The sequence below is a fragment of the Lonchura striata genome, chromosome 4 (assembly GCF_050655825.1).
Source record: "Lonchura striata isolate lonStrDom1 chromosome 4, ASM5065582v1, whole genome shotgun sequence".
Taxonomy (NCBI): Eukaryota; Metazoa; Chordata; class Aves; order Passeriformes; family Estrildidae; genus Lonchura; species Lonchura striata.
Window position 1 is genome coordinate 75,751,359 of NC_140706.1, and position 20,819 is coordinate 75,772,177.

The following is a 20,819-nucleotide window of genomic DNA, read 5'->3' on the forward strand; positions in this document are numbered from 1 at the left end:
ACGTACTCATGTGCACATGCTGATCAGCTGAGGTGTTAATGCTCAAGGTGAGTGCTCCAGCATTTAATCAATGACCAGTCATTGATTTAGCACATCCACAAGTTTCAGGAAGTAGTTCCTCCATTGCATCCAGCTTTTAGAGTACCTTTAGACACTAGAGATACTTTTTAATGTGTGCCTAAAATTCTCTATCCTAATTCAGTCAGACTGCCCAATGATACGGGCCGAACTGTCAGCAGCCTAAATAGCATTTCATGGCTGTCATTGTGGTTGGGGAATTGCTTCATGTCTGGGTTTCTTGCCAGAGCCTGAGGAAAGGAAGTAGCCAAGACCAGGTGAGAAGCGGTGTAAGGTAGGCGATTAATTTCTGGATTCCTTTGCCACTCACAGAGCAGCTGCTAATGGGCTGGGCTTGGGGAGTCTGGTTTACAGGCACTTGGAAGTGCTGATACCATCTGGTGAAATGTTAGGTGTCTTTTTAAGAGAAAAAAATGAAAGTGTTTCTGTTACAACGCTGAATAAAGAGCCTGGGCGCAGCAGTGACTGCCTAGTAGCAGAGGGACAGAGGCTGCCTGCAGGCAGGTTTGTATCCTCCATAGAGCTGGAGCAATGGCAGGATTACTTTGCCTGCACGTTCACTGCTTTGAGGGAGAAACAGGGTGGGAGAAATTAATGTAATAGGGAACAGAAGCACAGACTTGAGACTGTGCTTATTTCGTTGCCGTGGTGAAATAAAGCAGGGACATTTGATGATTTTTTTAAAATGTATTTATTTAAAGAAAAAAATGTGGCAAATCTTATCAGAAGAGTTTAGGTTTCTGGCAGCTTTACAAGTCTGGTACCCTGTGCCTACGTACAGTATTAATAATGGCTTTGCAGTATTTTTGGTTAAAATTTACGTTCATTAAAAATTCTTCAAAGCACTCCGTAATTGGTGGGCAGCATATGAAAGGTTTATGAACATTGAACATGTTTTACAGTTACCTTTGAGAAGGACCCTTTACATCCGTGAATGCCTGCCTGAGGTGGCCTCTGCTTTAGGACTTTAAAGCTTAAAGAAATCCTATATACAGAAGAAATTCGTCCCTGTTACGGTGGCGAGGCCCTAGCAGAGGTTGCCCAGAGAAGCTGAGGCAGCCCCACCCGTGGAATTGTCCAAGGCCAGGTTGGATGGGGTTTGGAACAACCTGCTCTAGTGGAAGGTGTCCCTGCAGGGGATGGGATGAGAAAAGCTTTGGGGTCCCTTCCAACCCAAACCATTCTCTGATTCTACGATTGTACATGTTGAAAAAGGAGGCTGTGGCCTTATGTGCTTAGGTACAAACCTCCCACCGATTCTTCTGAACATACCTGTTTAGTCATTTATTCTTTCCTTTGTGCTTTCACAAGAAGCCCTTGTGCCCTTCAAAATCTCCGTAGGAGTTTGTGGTCAGTTTCCAGAATAAACAGGGATGGAAACCCGAGCAGTTTGGTGCATCCCTACTTGCTGCTGGAATGATTGTGCATTTGACTGACGGGGTTTTGTTCCTAAACACAAGAAAAGTTTTATTCCAGTGCCACACTCAAGCGTAGCAGTGGGGCCGTGTGCGTGGCTGACCCAGCAGATGGGGCAGTGTCTTCATAAAGTAAATATATAGTAGCAGTCCTTAAGGATGTGGCCCTTCTGGGAGTGCTTGCATGTTTACGTATCAAAACCATTTACAGAGAGGGACCTTTTAATGCAGTCAAACTGCTACGGAAAAATTTTGGTTTCAAGACCATTTAATTAAGGTTAATGAAGTCTGGGACTTGGGCACTGTATCTTGTGCAGTAACGCACGTCTCTGTTCTTGATAGATGTCTTCCATTTGCAACAGTAGTTACATACTGGGGACTCAAATCCCCATTGTCCCCATGCCTTCAGAGTAGGGCAGGCTCTTGTCTTAATTTTACATTATAATCCTTTCCAAATGGAGACATAATGACATAATTCATTGTTGCATTTTGAAACAGTGTGGTCAGCGTGAGGATTTGATCGAGCAGTTCCACTCTTCCAAAAGTACTAAGGTGCTTGCAGATATTTGATATTGAGCTATTTTGGCTCTCAATTGCAATATGAATAGGTCAGGCAAGGCCTTTGAAAGGAACTTAATAGATACATCTCACAGTCACAGAGAAGCAGGAAACTCTTCTGCTAAAATGAGCCTGGGTTTGTGAAAGGTCGCAGTTAACCTTTTAAAGTAAGTTTTTGCAGGTCTGCAGAGCAAATACTGCATTTTTAATGGGTATGGGTAGAATCTCTGTTTTACTGATAATGCTCCAAGTTTTATTTTTTCTCCAAATTGTAACAGAGCTTCTTGTAAGCTAAGCAGCCAGCCTTAAGGCTTTTGCTTTATTGCTTCACAGTGAATTACTGAAATAGCAAGGCATTGAGCAGTAAGTACAAGAAGCAGCATAAGCTGCCAAAATAGCAGCAAAATACTTTATTACTGTTGTTATTATTATTATTATTACTATTGGTGACTTTTAAGTGCTGTCATCATTTTTTCAGAGACTGTTGTGACACAAATAGCCACCCAAGTTGGCTTAACTTAAAAGTTCATTTTGTTTGCCTCTATAAGCACCAATCACTTAGAAATTTGGGGAAGGGTCTAAAAAGGACTTCATATAGATACCGGTGTAGGTGGGTGTACAGATGTCTGTACATATTTAGCTATCTATTTATCTATCTTTTCATACAGATACATGAAACATTTATAATAACTATACTTTCCTCCATTCCTAAGCTGCTCCCAGAAGTGCTTTTCTGCTGAATTTGGTGTTGCACATGTGACACGGGGGATGGGTTAGAAACCTCTGGTGGGGAGACAGGAGTTCAAATGCAGTCTTGGGCCTGGCATCTAAACCAAAACAAGCTTCTTCCAGGCTCCTAAAGCTTGCTCTGAGCCAACAGACACTTCTCTAGGCTACGTGGGCTGGGGTTCTCAGTAAATAAGTGACAGTGTCATTGCATCATATGGAAAGTTTAGATTGGGAAAGCTGAAATTGTCCTCGCTAAACGTTGGCATGTCCTTGTATTTGATAACATAGAGGCCCAGAGGATGTTTGTCATTGAGTGTCACAGCAGGAAGGAATGCAGGAAAAACCCCTCTTTGGTGGGTTCAGGACAGGATCTGCACCCTGTTATGCTCCTGCCCTGACAGAAGCTCAGCAAGCTCCTGTTGCTCCGTCAGGCCCCTGCAGGAAAGCTTTGAACAATGGTCAATGCAGGAGAGATGTCACAGGTGATGGAGCGTGTTTGTGCCAAGGCACAGTGCAGAAGTGAGCCCTGGCTCCAGTGAATGCCACGTATTTTTATGAGTTTTCAGTGTGTTTTCAAAAGTATCCCTTGGAATGCAGAACTGAGGATTAAAACTAATAGCTGGCTGTGTCAATACTGAGTGGTTTTACTCTGTAATGGTAGAATTCAGTGGCCTCTTCACTTCAAAGGTGTCAACTGAAAGGTGTTGTGATGAAAAAGAGGTGGAGATGAACAGTGCTTTGAGAGAGCAGAAATGAAGGTTGCGGGCAATACTGAAGAAGAAGCAGATGCAGGTGGTGAGGGAGTTGGATTTTTGCGAGAAGAGAGTGTTTCTCAGGAGCAGAGAGCCAGCGGGCTCTCCGGGGACAGCAGTGCTGGGGATGAGGTGAGTCTGTGCCCTGCACAGCTCCCTGGCCCCGTGATGGAGAGTTGTCCCAGTGGCTGTAGCTTGGGGGCCGAGTCTCCATCCTCTCAGCTTACCATGGGAGCCTATCCCAGCCCAGCAGAGCTCCTGGAAATCTCCCTGTATTCCTGCTTAGACTCTGGTCTTTGGTTTGGTCTGGGCAGTGCCCGGTGCTTTGCTCAGGGACCGTCCAGCCTTGCCCTGTACTTGCACTGCTGACCCCAGCATTTGCCACACTCTTCCCCGGGCTTTGATTGTGTTTCTGGACTCAAAGCTGTGCTTCTGACACTCGGTTTCCTTTGGCCTCGCTATGTGTTAGCTCAGTCTTTTGCTACCAGCCTGCTTCCCTGCTCAAGATTTCAATTGCTGGAGAGATGTGCAGACTCCCTGTAGAGCGTAGATTGGAGAAGCTCAGAAGCCATCTGAGGGCCTCCCCCAGAAATAAGCCAAGGGTTTGGTGCCTGTTTAGCTTCTCCGTGTTTGGCAAGTTCAGCTGTGCAGCCTGCCCTACAAGCAGGCATTTAAGCTAGATCATACTCAGAAGTCTCTCTTAGGCAGAGATAAATAATTGCTTCTACACTCAAGTCTCCCACCTCAGCCTGGGAACACAAGATGTGGGGCAGAATCAGTGAGGAGGGACCCAACACCAACTGCCTGAAACGCACGATATACCCTCAGAGAATGCAGCTGCAGTGGCTGAGGGGATCTTTGAGGTCCAGGAAATGAAATGTCTTAGGAACAGGCTATCAGACTGTCCCTCTGGAATTGCAGCTAAATTTAGGTTGCAGATTATCAGAGCATCCATTTGCTCTCTCCCTGGCCATGGCAATGCCTGCACAATTCCACAGCACATTCAAGAGGATGTTAGCAACTTGCTCAGTCTGAGGATCATCTGTTTCCTACCGATGGGTCTTTGCCCACCCTCTCCTTGCTGGAGGGCATGAGGAGCCCTCAGTCTCAAGGAGCTCTTGCCTTTTTTGGCCCTGTGGAAACCACAGGAGAGAGTGGAGCTCTTGCTGAAATTGGATCCAGTATATTACAGGAGTGATGACTTCCAAAAGTGTCCTAAGGTGGTACAAGTCAGCATGCTGGCACCCTCAGTCTCTGCCCTCATTATTTCTGACAAACACTGTTCTGTTTCCTCAATTATTCTTGTATTTGGAGAAAAAGAGTGTTCACAGCCTTGTTCTAAGGACACGGTGCAGGGATAAAGATAAGTTTCAAACCATTACGTAAGAATATATAACATAACCCCAAACGTAAGAAACACAGTGGATCATATAGTGCCTCCACACACCTTCTTCCCTCAAGGAACTTTAAATGTTTTAAGAGTCATAAGCATATTTAATTACTGGGGAATGTTTAAGCACAGTTTCTTGCAAAGGAGGAAAGAAGAGGACTGCTAGGATCCTTCCCGCTGGAGGTTTTGCGTGGTTAGTGCCTTCTGCTCTGATGGAAGGCCTTGGTATAGAGGATTCCTCTGGCGGAATCCTCTGGTATGCTGGCAATTAATTAACTTTTCCTACCTTGCACACATGGAGATAGTGAACAAAAATCCTCCTCTATTTGTGTCAGAAGGTTATTGAGAGACTGGGTTCGAGAGAGTGACTGCCTAAGAAAAATTCTCCTAGCAGCCACCTCAGAAAGCCTCAAGAAGGAAGCAGCCTTGGCTTCAGTGTTCCCACTTGTCCAGCACAGGCACCTGGCGTGGGTTGGCTTCACCTTCTCACAGGCACGGTGAGGGGCACTGCCTGTCCTGGGGCGCTGGGGCACTGCAGCCCAGCACATCCAATTGACTTTTACATTTCCAGCTCTTAGGAGTGAGTTCTTCAAAGTCACAGCTCTAGCAGCAGCAGGAGAAAAATCTCCTAGAGGCTTTCATGAGCAGCACTTAGGCTCTGCAGAAAACAGAGTCCAAGGCCACTTCACTAGGACTACTCTGGAGAAGGACAGAAAAGAGAAATTCAGCCTAGCCTCACCCCCACGACTTTGATTACCAGCTGAGGTAGGGTTAAATGAGTATTTAAAGAGGTTGGGTTCACTGACACCTGCTGGGATGCATTACCTCTTGTTAGGATGAACTAAGAGTTCTGCTGAGCTGAAGTAAAAGGCTTATATTTGTCCTCTTTGGGATGAAGGGGCTCTCAGTTGGCTTCAGTTCTTGTAAGTTGCCCTGATGATGCTGTAATGGAACAGGCTGACCTGTGGTTTAGAGCTTGCTGAATTAAATTAGTCACAGGTGACAAATGCAGTGTCCACAGAAGTCCCTCTCTGCCTGCTGAGCTGCAGCTCTACTTTGGAGGGTAATGAGTAAGTAAGGAATAAACACATTTTGACTTTCAGGGTTCGAGCTGCACTTCCAGCTTTTTTAATTAAATAAAACATTATAAACTCAGCAGGCTTGCTCTGAAGACCCTGAAAATCACAAAATCATTAAGGTTGAAAGGGACCCACCAGTGGAGTCATCTTGTACAATGTCCCTGCTCAAGCAGGAGGAAAATGTCTGAAATCAGAGTTCAGTTCCCTATTGCAACAGTGGTAGGGTGGAATTTTGTCTCTTTTTCGAGTTTATGTTAAAAGGTGTAGGCAGCTGTGATGGAAAATTGTAAAACTGGACGTCTTGCTGACCAAGCCCAGTGTTCCTTGACTTTAAATGCTGCACAGATATGAGACTACCTAAGTTTGTGATCCTCCTGCTAGTAATCCGAGTGCAAGTGTGTCAGGGATATGGAAGTCCTAGAGACCAAGCACTGAGTCATTACAAAGGAGAAATACATGTCAAAGAGAATCGTGCAGGTTCTTGCCAAAATGTATTTATTAAGAGATGGACCCTGAATTTTTCAAATCCTGCTGTAGGGCAGTGTCACTTGGGCTTTGCCCTAAGGTGGAATTCTGTGTATGCCAGGTATTCCTCTTTATTCCTCCCACTGTTAGGATAAACTGTGGCATTTTGTGTCCTAATCCAAGAATCAAAAGCTGTTCTTTCCCTGGCTGGGACGGGTTCCTCAGTCCTATGAGGGTAATACAGAGCAACAGACAGCACTCAAAGCTCCTGTCATATGGCACTGCAGGGTGCACATTGTGCAAGCAAAAGGAAGAACTGGAGACTATAGGAGATCAACCTAATGAACAGCTCCTGAGCTCTGCGGAGAAGTGATACAGCTCCCTGGAGCACTGCTGGAAGTAGCAGAATAATTGGCTGCAAATAATGCTGTCCAAATGGAGGGCTTTTCTGTCACAGAAATGGAGAAAATGACTTTCATTATTCAGTTAGCTCCTGGCACGCTGGTTTCAGTGGTGCTTTTGACGCAATCTGAGCCTCCAAGGTGTGGTACCAGAAGAGGTGTTGCCAGCTTCTCCTAAGGCCACCATACAGACATGTGAGTATGTGAAAGTAACTGATAGCTCTAGCTCTAGTTCTGGTTAGAGATGTAGGGAATGCCCCTTTACTATGATAATATGCTGTAAGAGCATCTTCAAAAGGAAGGTGTCAGAAATTCTTTAGTGTTATTTTTGTGCTGTGGTCTGCAGAGGTGTAGCTGTCATTCCAGAACTATTTTTGTTTTGATGGTTTGAGGCATTGTGGGTTTGAGTCAGGAATAATTTTTTGTTAAGTTTATTTGTGATATTTAAAAACCCAGCTCCACGTGGGCCTGGATGCTGATCCCTTGTGCTGGTCAGTGAGAGCATCTGGCAGCTCATATTTCCAAGTGCTTTATTTAACAGGAAGCTGGTTTGTTCCTTCTTGTGAGTAGGATCGTTGGCTTTGCATGGGCAAAGCCACTCCGGAATTTCAGGCTAAGAAAAGAGTTAGGGAACTCTTTTCAAACATAGTCCTGGAGAGGTAGCAAGCAGCTTGGCTTGGTGATCCTGTGGGGAAATAGAAGAATATCTGTTCTGATTTTTGTCTTCTCTTTCTTCCACAGCTGATTCTGTATCCCTGACTTCCCTTCACGTCAGGGACACGTGGCTTGGAGCACAGGAGCTGGATTTGTCACTTAGCTGCGGCGGGTTGGTGCAGGTAACGAATTACAGGTGACTTGGAAACTGGGGAACAAAGGGAAGGATCTGTTATGTCTCTTAGCAAAAAAATTGGCTCCATCAGGGCATTAATTCAGGGGACTGACACTTCACCTTTAACGTTCTGCCCTGCTCCATCCTCATTGCCGTGAGCCATGAGAGCCTCCTGAGCTGTTCTCCTATAGACCTACCTTGTCTGGTCAAAAAAAAAAAATCAGTATTTTATTACTGGGTGCAAACTCAGGGGGAAGATTTTATTCAACATCTCTCAGTGGGACGGTAAAGCTCCAATTTCCCTTTTCTGGAACACTTTGAGAGACAATATTACTTCTGTAATTTTTATTACAGGCATTTTTATCTTTTTGAAGAACCAAAAAGACTGCATGCGTGTGCCCTTCATATCCATCCTCTGCCTAATACAGGACAGGAGAAGAAGGCTGCAGAGCTTCCTACACTGGGGTGTAAGTAGCCAGTATGAATAGAAGACTGGGCTAGGGAATTAGGACGGTTTGCTTGGGTTTAAAAAGCTTGAATGGCACTTCAGGACATTTATGTCAGACATGGTTTGTTTTTATTACCCTTTTTTTAATTAAAAAAAAAAAACAAACACACGCACACAAAAAAACCACAAACCAAACCAAAACAAAACCCTAATCCATCCCTGCTGCTGCGATGTGGGACCAAAACCCGCGTTCCCAGCGCTCGGAACAGGTGAGAGGTGGAACTAAAGCCCAAAGGATTTTCTGCTCAGTGACTGTAGCTGAGTTTTACTGGGAGCTCTCTGGGAAATCTGGCACATCGTTCGGGGATGTGGCCGTGAGGGGAGCGGAGCCCAGCTGCAAACAGGCAGTGCCGGAGCGAGAACCTCTGCAATGCAAACCGGGCTTTCTTCCGTGGAATCCCGGCTGTGTGCTGCCCCAGGGCCTTTGTACAAATAGCGTCACCGGAGCTGCACGTTCCTTGTGATGTGGATGGGATTTAGGGGGGGTTCAATAAAAAGGAGATGCAAAATGAGGGAATTGCTTTTACGTGTAACTATTCTTGTCCTAGAGGAGCCATCAGCTCTGTCCCGAGAGCTGAGTTACGAGTGTGTGTGTTGAAAGAGCCGCAAGCCTTTAGGGGCTGCAGTTTGTGTGCAACCTGTGCTGAGGTGCCCTGAGGAAATGTGTGAGCCGGAGGGAGCCGGGGCCGGGCGGAGGGAGCCGAGCTGTGGGAATGGGCGAATGGAGGCGGGTGCGGGCGGGACTAGGCGAGCGTGGGCGAAAGCGGCCGAAAGGGGCCGAGGAGGCGAGCGGAGCCGAGCTTTGCCGAGTTCAGCCGAGGCGAGCCGAGCTTTGCCGAAGAGGCGAATGGAGGCGAATGCGGCCGGAAATAGCCGAGCGTGGCCGAAAGTAGCCGAAGCTGGCCGAGGAGCCGAGTGCAGCCGAACGGAGTCGAGCTCTGCCGAGCGCAGCAGCCCGGGCCGGGCGGGGCGCTGGGGCGGGGCCGGGGCGCCGGGAGGATCCCCTCCTGTCCCTCTCTCTCCCGCTCCATCCTCCTGCCCGTATTCCCCTGAGTGTACCCTCTCTTTCCCCCGTTTCCGTGTCCCCCCCAAACCCGGCTCCTTCCTGTCCTGTCCTGTCCCTGCCCCGCTGCTCCGTTCCATTCCCCCTCTCTCCCTCCTCTGTGCCCCGTCCCTCTTGCTGCCCTGCCGGCCTTTCCCTTCCCCGCCCGCTTTCCTCCGCAGCCCGACCTCCCTCCCCGCCCTTTCGCATGTCCCGCTCTCCCTCCTCTCTTCCCGTCGCCCCTTCGCTTCTTTCCCCCGCAGCCGCGGGGCTCGGGGCGCCGGAGAATAAAGCCCCGAGGGCCGGAGCCCGGCGCCCCCCGGGCCTTGCGGGAGTCCCCGCACGGGGCCGGAGCTCTCGGCGGATCCCCCGCGCCGCTCGGACCCCGCCCCGGCGCTGCCGGACCTGCGGCTCCGCCGGCATCGCGCTGCGAGCGGTCCCCGCTCCGTGCCGTGCCGGCCGTGCCGCGTCCCCGCCGCCTCTGCCGCTCCCTCTTTCTGCCCCTGGCCCGCGACAGCGAGGCGGGGCGGGAGCTTCGAGCCTTCTGGGGGCTGCCCCCACCTTTCTTGTTGCGGCGGAGTCCCTTTCTGGGGGGATGGAGGTGTGGGAAGGGCTGGAAGGGAGTGCTGGGCTGCTGTCCGGGGCAGTTTGATTCGCCCTGTGCCTTCTTCGGGGGTCAGGGTTAGGGGCTGAAGCCTCGGGGCTCTGATGGCATTTGGGGCACCCCAAGGTCCCCAGGAGAGGGACGCACACTGCGGTGGAGGAGCGGGTGGGTGGCGAATGAGGGGAGGGGGTCACGCTGGGTGCCGTCCCGCAGAGGGACCCAAAGCTGCCCCAAAATTCCCAGGGAGGGGTGTGTGTAGAATACCAAAACCTGGCAAGTGTTTCGTTTTTATAGCTATTGGTAAAGAACAGGAATCTATGGCTAAACTCATTTGGAAAGAAGCCCTCTCTCTATCCACTCATTTGTACCCACGAATGTAGGAAACTCTGACTGGGGACGGGCAGTAGTTTTGAAAATCATGCCCTAGCGTTTTTCTCTAGGAACGAACCAAGCGAGTGCCCTGAAACCAGCGGAGCAAGGGGCTGAAGGGAACAGAAAGGTCTCCCGGCACCTTTTGCCTCCGTTCTCAGCTATTCCCCAAAACGTGTCGCAGTCCTGGAAGAGGCGTTTGCCATGCAGCCTGCCAAAATAAAGACCTGTCAAATCCTAGCTCTGCCTTTTGTTTAACGTGTTCTTACTTCCTATTTATGTCATCACAGAAAGCAAGGAAGGAAGAAATGTGACTGGTTCCCACTATTGCTCCGTGCAGGCATTTTTAAAGGCTGCTGTACTTCTATCCTCTTTTTCCCCTCCAAGCTTGACTTTTCCCCTCCTTTTTCGAGGTCTGCTGCTTTGGGTGTCCCAAGGAGGGCTGAGTTCCTCGGCAGGGGTCTTAGGAATTGGTGCTGATTCTGCTTTTTGCGAAGGTGTATCAAAGTGTGCCAGCAAAAGGACTGTTTTCTCCAGGGGAAAGCTTTCTCTCAATGACCATCAATGCATGTACGTGCTTTAATCGTGTACCCAGATGGATTAAGAAAAGACAACACCCGTAGCAGATTTCCAATGGATCAGTGTCTGTGAGAAGTGGGCTGTGTGCTGGAGATGGAGAGACGCTGTTGGAGGGTGGCAACAGCGGCAGGTGTGAGCTGATGTGAGGATGATGAGGGCTCAGAGCAGCCCCAGGTGTGAGCTGTGAGGATGAGGAGGAGGGGCGGCTCCTGCCGGGGGGAGGTTATTTTAGGGCGAGGGTTTGTCTTTGCTGGCTTTTGCACGGAGCTGCTGGAGGAGAGGAGTTTTTGGGGGGCTCCCGGGGCTGTCTCCTGGAAGGACGGTGGGCGCTTCGGACAGGGTCCGGGGAATCCCCTGGATACACACTTGGGCACGTGAAGCATTGCTCAAAGGAGGAGCTGAGGGACAAACCTTTGTGCCGAGAAGCAGCAGCCGAGCAGGTGAGCCGGTGCGCTTTTATAACGGGGACTTTTCCCCTTTCCCTTTGAAATTTCGTCATCCTGAGGTTGAATTGGAGGGGGCAGTCCTGTTGTCCCCCCTTTTAAGGGGTTTGGACTGAGGTAAAAAGCCCCCTTTTGCCATGGTTTGAGGCAAGGCGCTTCTTTTCTTCTCTTCTAGAGGACGCGATTGAAGGGAAGCCTACGTTTCTTTTCCCTTGTTGGGGTGAGGTGAGCGCCGGAGCGTGGCGTCAGAGTCGGGGCTTCAGAGGAAGGGAGCTGCAGCCGTGGCAGCGCTGGCAGGGCGGGGGTCGGGCTGTGCCGCTGCATTCGGGGCGCTTCTTCTGCCCCCGGCCCGGCAGCGAAGGGTCCGGCGCGGAGCCCTGCCGGCAGTGCCGGGGCTGGCCGGGGCGGAAGGGGAGCTGGGCGCGGCTGGGCTGCCGCGGGCCCGCCGGAGCCGCGCCGGTGCGAGCCGTGCGGAGCCGAGCGCAGCTTTGGCCGGGCCGGCGGGCGGGGGAGGCGGCGCGGGCGCCGCGCCGGTGCCGGCCGGTGCCGCCGCTCCGTCCGCTCCGGGCGCGGGGCTCGGGCGCCGCCGGGGCCCCCCGGGCCCGGTGCCGGCCCCGCCGGGCCGGGGGCAGCGGGCGGGGGTCTGCCGGCGCGGCGCCGCCTCTGCCTGCCGGAGGAGCCGCTTTCCTGCCGGAGCCGCGCTGCGCCCGGGGCCGGGAGCGCGGCTCCGCATCTTCCAGCCTCCCTCGCTGCGGTGGCTTTGAGGCGCTCCTGAGGAGCTCCTGGGATCGGTGGCTTTTGATCGGCGTCGCTGTAGGAGAAGGGCCTCGGGCGCTTCTTGGTTGTTACGGTTCTTGCTTCGGCTGCTCATGGCAAGGTTTTTGTTTTTGGGTTGAGTGTTGTTGTTGGATTTATTTTTGATCGGTTCTTAGGTTTTTTAAGGATGCGTTTCTAAAGGTTTACACTGGTTTTTATGGGTCGGAGCATGGAGTAGAGGGTCGTTTTTCAATTCGGTTGTGGAGGCTTTTATTAGCGCGAGGGCGTAGTATTTGTTTTGCTGGGCTTGAGGGAGTGCCCTGGAGTTAATCGGTGAGGTTTTTTTTAATATTGATGAATGCATTCTTGTTTATTACACTATAGGGGTTTCATTCGTTTGGCTTATTTGATTGCCGTGTATGTTTCATTGTTGCAGAGAACTTGGGAGATATTGTTTGTGGTTACATATCTCTTTTGGCGACGTGTTTCTTTCTAGGTGGTATTTGTGTTTTGATGGTTTGAGGCAATTTTTGTTTCTTGAGTTAGGAATACTTATTTTGTTGTTGTTAATTTAATTTTTTTTTGTTGTTGTTTGATGTGTTTGGTTGTTGTTTTTATTGGTTTTATTTTTGGGAGCATGGGCATTTCCATGGTGGATCTCTTTAGGTGTTTATTTTATTTGGGGGGTGAATTTTTTGTTTCTTCGTGGTTCCCATATTTTTATATCTGTAATTATTTGGTGGGTTTTTTTTAGTTAATTTTATAGAGCATTGGGTTCTCTTTATGAGTTAAAGTAGTGGTAGAGTTTTGGTTATTATTTTTTTTAGAATCGTTGGGAGTCTCTTGTATGGTTTGGAGTATGGTAAGTTAGTTGGCTTTTTTTTTTTCCTTTAGAGTGGTTTTTGTGATTTGCTGTGTGGGTGTCTATAGGGTTTTTAAAATGTTTGTTTCGTTTTTGTGACGTGATAAGAGCTGCTAGTGAAAGGAGTGTAGTGCGGGTTTTTTTTTGCTGGTAGTTGTTTGGCTGGTGGAGCCTTTCTGAATTTTTTGGACGGTATTGGTGAGAATTTGATGCTGTTTGTTTTGGCATTTTATTTTTAGGAATTCGATTATAACTGCAGTGTTTTAACTATAACTCTGATGAAATAGAACACATGCATAAACATGATAATGGGAATATGAAACTTCAATTTTAAATGTAAATGGAAAACATATACATTAAACATGTAACATAAATAATGCTGTCCATTACAATTAGGTATAACCTTGTTTGATATGGAGTATTTTATATGTTTATATGCATATAAATATCGATTATAAACTTAAATGTCCATACAGAAATGTATAATTAATACATGTGGATATATGAATATTACAAAACAATAGGAATCAATACAGTACCTAATGCGTATTTTACTGTATGTGTCTTATTATAACGCATTTCATGTCATAAATACTGTATATCGAAATATAGTACCTCAATATGTTGTGATAGAATAGATGAGTACTTGTAAAAATCAAAAATAGAAGTATAGAAATATTTAAATATAATTTAGAATAAAGGGGATTTTTATTTTCGATTTGGTAGTAGGTAGGGGTTTTATTATTAAAATTATGACTAGAAATAAAATAAAATTAGAAGTCTTTGTATAGAAATATATCCTAAATACGTTAAGATCTATATGAAAATTCAAAGGTAAGTAAATATAAGTATTAGCAGTGTGTACGAAATAGAATTTAAAAAATAATTTATCTATCTCGCTACCTTATTATATATATATAAAATATATTTATAAATACATCTATATAAAGTAGAAGTTCAAATGTGACTATAATGATGAAAAAAATATAAAAATATTCGAAAATCGTTTAAAGAAAGGGCTTTTTTTGTTTTTATTTGGTTGGAGGCAGGGCTTTAATGGAAAAGATATGAATATATATTTTAGTTTGATATCATTCTAAATATGGAAATATATAATCAATGTCTACAGGTGTATATATAGAAATATAAAATAGAAATAAAAATGAGTATTAGGAAGAGAGAGACTATAGATAGCATCATACTTCAATCTACATTTAAAATATACATTTGAATATAAATGCGAAAAATAGAGATACATTTAAATGGAGTTTAAATAAAGGGTTTTGTTTAAAAGATTTTTACTTGGATAGAGGCAGGGTTTTTTTTTAAGCAATATAAACCTTTTAGAAATCTAAATCTAACTATAGAAATATATAAGCAATCTAATAAGATATGTATAAAAAAATAAAATGTAATAAAATCTAATAGGAATAAATGTAAGAAATGATAAAAATACAATTTTCCATCAATATCCATTACCAATCCGACTGTGAGTATAAATCTGAAAAATATAAAACCAAGCCTTGTTGCAATGCAGTTTAAGAGGAAAGCTTTTTTCTTTCGGTTCCTATCGGGTCGCAGGCAGGCTTTTTGTTCCGTTCTTTCCCGCGCGGACGCTTTGGGGCGTTCGCTGCCGAGGCCGTGCCGGCGGGGACGGCGCGGTGCTGCCGCCGTGTGGGCAGAGAGCGGTACTGCAGCCCGCCGCCCGCGGCCGCCATCTTGGGAGTGGCGTGGCGCGGCCTCGCTTGACCTTCTCGAGAGGGCGCGAAAACGAGGACGTTGAAAGTCGAGGACCCGTGTCTGTTTTTTACACTGCCTGAATTGCGCGCACCGCCGGCGCCCCCCGACGGGATTTTCCGCGGCGGTTCTGGTGCCGTGCACACGGGCTGTGGGGTCAGCAGCACCGCGAGCGTGCGGGTTTTTGGCGGGAGCCGACAGGCATGGGCGAAAAACGCCTCTCTCCGTCAAGGTCCCCACGGGCCGCCATCGTGTCGCGGACCCTCTGGACAAGTGCTGCCGCCTTGTGGGCACAGGGCGGTACTGCAGCCCCCCAGCCGGAGCCCGGCCGAAGCGGCGGGAGGGGCGAGGGGCGGGAGCGAGCGGCGAGCGGGGCGGTGTCTGTGAGTGAGGGGAGGGCTGGAGGCGGCTCCGCGGGCCGAGGGCGGCCGGGGCCGGTGCCGGCCGGTGCCGCCGCTCCGTCCGCTCCGGGCGCGGGGCTCGGGCGCCGCCGGGGCCCCCCGGGCCCGGTGCCGGCCCCGCCGGGCCGGGGGCAGCGGGCGGGGGTCTGCCGGCGCGGCGCCGCCTCTGCCTGCCGGAGGAGCCGCTTTCCTGCCGGAGCCGCGCTGCGCCCGGGGCCGGGAGCGCGGCTCCGCATCTTCCAGCCTCCCTCGCTGCGGTGGCTTTGAGGCGCTCCTGAGGAGCTCCTGGGATCGGTGGCTTTTGATCGGCGTCGCTGTAGGAGAAGGGCCCCGGGCGCTTCTTGGTTGTTACGGTTCTTGCTTCGGGTGCTCGTGGCACGGTTTTTGTTTTTGGGTGGAGTGTTGTTGGATTTCTTTTTGATCGGTTCATATGTTTTTAAAGGATGTGTTTTTAAAGGCTTCCAATGTTTTTTCTGGGTCGTAGCATGTAGTAGAGGGTAGGTTTTTAATACGGTTGTGGAGGCTTTTATTCGAGCGAGTGCGTAGTATTTGTTTTGGTGGGCTTGAGGGGAGTGTCCTGGAGTTAATCGGTGAGGTTTTTTTAATATTGATGATTGCATTCTTGTTTATTATATTATAGGGATTTCGTTCATTTGGCTTATTTGGTTGCCGTGTATGTTTTATTGTTGGAGAGAATTTGGGAAATATTGTTTGTGGTTACATTGCTCTTTTGGCGACGTGTTTTTTTTTTCTAGGTGGTATTTGTGTTTTGATGGTTTGAGGCAATTTTTGTTTCTTGAGTTAGGAATACCTATTTTGTTGTTGTTAATTTAATTTTTTTTTTTTTTGTAGTTTGATGTATTTGGTTGTTGGTTTTTTTAATTAGTTTTATTTTTGGGAACATGGGCATTTCCGTGGTGGATCTCTTTAGGTATTTATTTTATTTGGTGGTGATTTTTTTGTTTCTTCGTGGTTCCGATTTTTTAATATCTGTAATGATTTGGTGGGGTTTTTTAGTTAATTTTATAGAGCATTGGGTTCTCTTTATGAGTTAGCGTAGTGGTAGAGTTTTGGTTATTATTTTTTTTAGAAACGTTGGGGGTCTCTTGTATGGTTTTGGAGTATGGTAAGTTAGTTGGCGTTTTCTTTTCTTTTTAGTGGTTTTTGTGATTTGCTGTGTGGGTTTCTATCTGTCTTTTTTAAAATGTTTGTTTCGTTTTTGTGACGTGATAAGAGCTGCTAGTAAAAGGAGTGTAGTGCGGGTTTTTTTGCTGGTAGTTGGCTGGCTGGTGGAGCCTTTCTGAATTTTTTGGACGGTACTGGTGGGAATTTGATGCTGTTTGTTTTGGCATTTTATTTTTAGGAATTCGATTATAACTGCAGTGTTTTAACTAGAACTCTAATGAAACAAAACAAATGCATAAACATGAAAATGGGAATATAAAACTTCAATTTTAAATATAAACGGCAAACCTATAAATTAAACATGTAACATAAATAATGCTATCCATTACTATTAGGTATTATATTGTTTGCTGTAGAGTATTTTATATGTTTATATAATATAAATATCCATCTAGAAATGTATAATTAATATGTGTGGATATATGAATACTACAAAACAATAGGAATCAATACAGTACGTAATGCGTATTTTACTGTATGTGTCTTATTATAACACATTACGTGTCATAAATACTATATATCGAAATATAGTACCTCAATATGTTGTGATAGATAAGTACTTGTAAAAATCAAAAATAGAAATATAGAAATAATTAAATATAGTCTAGAATAAAGGGGATTTTTATTTTCTATTTGGTAGTAGGTAGGGGTTTTATTATAAAAATTATACTATACAAAGCAGTTAAAAGTAAGTTGTACCATATCGAAATACTTGTGCTGCAAAAAGCTGATCTATGAATGTGAACGTCAATATTATTGTCCCCTCTATAGCATCCGACGACTGTGTCGGGAGAAAGAGGGTGAGCAGCGGGCTCGCAACAGGCGGAGGGCGGGCAGGGGGACGCGGGCACTTCACTGTTTTTGCGCGCCCTCCCCACTCCCCGCCACCGAGTCGCCTCCCCGCCGCGTCGCCGCCGCTCCCCGATCCGAGCTGCTAGCGCGGAGTCCGCCTTTGCCGCCCGGAACCAATGCCGGGCTGCGCCTCTCCCCTGCCCCGAGTGCCGACGGGCGGCTGCAGTTCGGGCTCTGCGGGGCCCTTTTCGCCGGGAGCCGGGCACGAGCACGGGCCGAGAAGGGGACAGGGGGTCTCCGAGCGGGACCCGGGGCGCCCGCGGGCCCTTCGAGCAGCGCGGGCTCCGCCCCATGCTGCCACGGGCCCGGCCGCGCAGCTCCCGAGCCCCGCCAATCCCGGCCCGCCTTTCTCCGCCCTGTCCAATCCCGGCCGCCCTTCCAATCCGGGCGCGGTTCCTGCGATTTCGGCCCGCTCAGTCGCGGCCCGACTCCTCAGCCTGGCCCCGCTCCCCCGTGCGCTTGAGGCGCCGCTCCCGGCGCCGCTTTGGGAGCCGGCGGAGCGCTATCCCTGCTGCCGCAACCTCGGCAGGCGCTGGGGCCGGGAAGGGCGGGCGGGAGCTCCCCGTCAGGCGCCGGCCGGGATTTCTCCCAGGGAAACGGGCTGACGGCGGGGAGCGGGCGGACCCGGCCCCTGCAATGGCGGCGGCGGGAGCGGCGCGTGAGGGGAGCGCGGGGTGGTCGCGAGCCGAGCGCGGCGGGAATGGGCGGGCTCGGATTGGTGGGGCCGGCGCTGCCTCGGGTTGTGATTGGCTGGCTGGCCCGGCTCTGAGGCATAAGTAGCGCGCGTGGGGGAGGCGGGGGCGTCAGTTCGGCGGCGGGGCTGGAGGCGACGGGAGCTGCGGAAGCGCGTTCCGAGGAGGAGCGCCGCTGCGCCGGGACGGGTCCCCCGCGGCTGCCGATCCGAGGAGCGCTGGTGAGCACGCACGCGACTCCCGCGTCTGCCTGCGGCGGCGTCCGGGGGCCGGCGGTGTCCAGTTGTTTGCGCCGCGCCCTGCCCGGCTCGGGCGGCCAGAGGCTGGTGCGGGGCCTGGCGTGGCGCAGGGGGGACCGGCTGCTGTCACTGGGGAGTAGCCCTTTCGCGCTTTCTGGATTTAAAGTAACATTGAGAATACTGGGAATAAAGCCGGTTGTTTGCTTTCTTACTATTTGATTTTGATTTTACTTAATAATTTTATCTATATTGCATTACTTCATTGTTTTGTTCGTTTTATTAAGTTTAATTTGTTTCTGTTTGTTTTCTTTTTCCGATTTTGATTTAGTAAGGGTTGTGCGGCTGGGGCTGAATCACGGGTTGTGAGGTCACCGGAGACATAAAGGCTCAGGGTGTGGAATAAGGACTTTGGCACGAGTCAAGCCCGAAACAATGTGGAGCAGTGGAAATGCTGGGGCTGGAGTTGGATAAATGCCCTGGGAGAGGGGCATGGAGCCGCAGTGCAGGGCCTGCAGGAGATGCCTGGGGGTTCCCAGCTCCTGCCCCGTGGTACCAAGCAGAGGCTGAGGATGTGGGGGCTCGGAGGGTTCCAGGGCCCACGCAGCAGCACAAGGGCACCTATTGGGATGTGGGAGCAGGGGCCCGGTGGCTATTCCCAGCCCCTGGGGCTGCCTGGGGGAGGTGAGGGGGCCTTTGGGGAGGTGCTCGGCTGAAACCCAGGCTGTGGGGGAAGGTAGATGTTTGGCTTCAGGGCTCAAGGGTCCCTAAAGTTGGGATCCCATTAGGGTGGGTGGGATAGCTGCAAGAGGCATTGACATTATGAAAGTAACTGATTTCTGCCCTTATCAACAGCTCCAAGCAGCAGTGAGAAGCAGGAGCAGCTTTTAGATGCAGGCAGTAGGAAGCTGAGGAGCTGGAGCTGAGGCAGCAGAGCCGGAGGACACAGAAATGTGGTAGGGTTCGGGGTAAAACCCCTGTGCAGCTGGGATAGGGAATATGGAGCTGGGATGGGAATTGCATGGCTGGAGCTGAAATTGCTTCAAGGGCTCTGATAGAGAGTGTAGAGCAGTTACTGGGGGAGGGATGGTTAGGATGGGGCAGGAATATGGGCTCAAGAGCTGAACTGAAACCATACAGAGCTAAAGCAAAAGCAAAGATCCTGCCCTGAGAGCCAGAAGCAGTGTTACGTAGCACTGCTGGGAAGGTGTTGAGGAGGAAGTGAAACGGAAGAGATGGCAGTGAAATAAAGCTTGTGGGTGAAGAGCTGAAATCACTGGGGCTGGGAAAGGGGATTTGTAGGGCGGCTGCTGTAATCACTGCAGGGCTGGGAAAGGGGGCTGCACACTCCATAGGATCCGAAGGGCTGGCACAGGGACTGTGGGGTTCTTGCTGCCACATCCCTTTTATGCCTCTGACATGGATGCTGGGGCTGGGCTTGTGACTGAAACTAGAACAGGATGTGTAGTGCGCACGTGGGGGCTCTAACATTGCGCCTGAAAATCCCGGCAAATCAGTGATATGTTCTCGGTCTGCGACGGCACCTGTGGGGCTGGGGGCAAAGTCACTGTGAGGCTGGGATTGTGTCTGAAAATGGAAAAAGAATTCTATTGCTGAGAGCGGGGTTCTGGGCTTTGAATTGAAATGATACAGGCTAGGCACAGTGGCTGGGCATTGGTGGGTGGCAGCTGAAATCACTTCAGAACTGGGATATTGATTCTGGGGTGGGCTTAGACACCCTGGGGCACGAGCTGAAGTGTTGCAGAGCTGCAGCCAAGGCCAAGATCCTGCACGCTGAAGATGGAGAAAGGCACAGCTGGAGCTAACGAAGAGAGCTGGCAGTTAAATAAAGCTTGTGGGTGAAGAGCTGAAATCACTGGGGCTGGGAAAGGGGATTTGTAGGGCGACTGCTGTAATCACTGCAGGGCTGCGAAAGGGGGCTGCACACTCCATAGGATCCGAAGGGCTGGCACAGGGACTGTGGGGTTCTTGCTGCCACATCCCTTTTATGCCTCTGACATGGATGCTGGGGCTGGGCTTGTGACTGAAACTAGAACAGGATGTGTAGTGCGCACGTGGGGGCTCTAAGATTGCGCCTGAAAATCCCGGCAAATCAGTGATATGTTCTCGGTCTGCGACGGCACCTGTGGGGCTGGGGGCAAAGTCACTGTGAGGCTGGGATTGTGTCTGAAAATGGAAAAAGAATTCTATTGCTGAGAGCGGGGTTCTGGGCTTTGAATTGAAATAATATAGGCTAGGCACAGTGGCTGGGCATTGGTGGGTGGCAGCTGAAATCACTTCAGAACTGGGATATTGATTCTGGGGTGGGCTTAGACACCCTGGGGCACGAGCTGAAGTGTTGCAGAGCTGCAGCCAAGGCCAAGATCCTGCACGCTGAAGATGGAGAAAGGCACAGCTGGAGCTAACGAAGAGAGCTGGCAGTTAAATAAAGCTTGTGGGTGAAGAGCTGAAATCACTGGGGCTGGGAAAGGGGATTTGTAGGGCGGCTGCTGTAATCACTGCAGGGCTGGGAAAGGGGGCTGCACACTCCATAGGATCCGAAGGGCTGGCACAGGGACTGTGGGGTTCTTGCTGCCACATCCCTTTTATGCCTCTGACATGGATGCTGGGGCTGGGCTTGTGACTGAAACTAGAACAGGATGTGTAGTGCGCACGTGGGGGCTCTAAGATTGCGCCTGAAAATCCCGGCAATGCAGGGATATGTTCTCGGTCTGCGACGGCACCTGTGGGGCTGGGGGCAAAGTCACTGTGAGGCTGGGATTGTGTCTGAAAATGGAAAAAGAATTCTATTGCTGAGAGCGGGGTTCTGGGCTTTGAATTGAAATAATATAGGCTA

The 20,819-nt window shown here is 49.4% G+C and overlaps 1 long non-coding RNA gene across 1 annotated transcript; it reads left to right on the forward strand.

Moving 5' to 3' along the window:
* The first annotated feature begins 7,495 nt into the window (after positions 1–7,495).
* LOC146767742 (uncharacterized) lies at positions 7,496–8,721 on the forward strand. Its single transcript, XR_014955054.1, has 2 exons — positions 7,496–8,163; positions 8,414–8,721. It is a non-coding gene; the product is annotated as an uncharacterized LOC146767742 (long non-coding RNA).
* The last annotated feature ends 12,098 nt before the right edge of the window (positions 8,722–20,819 follow it).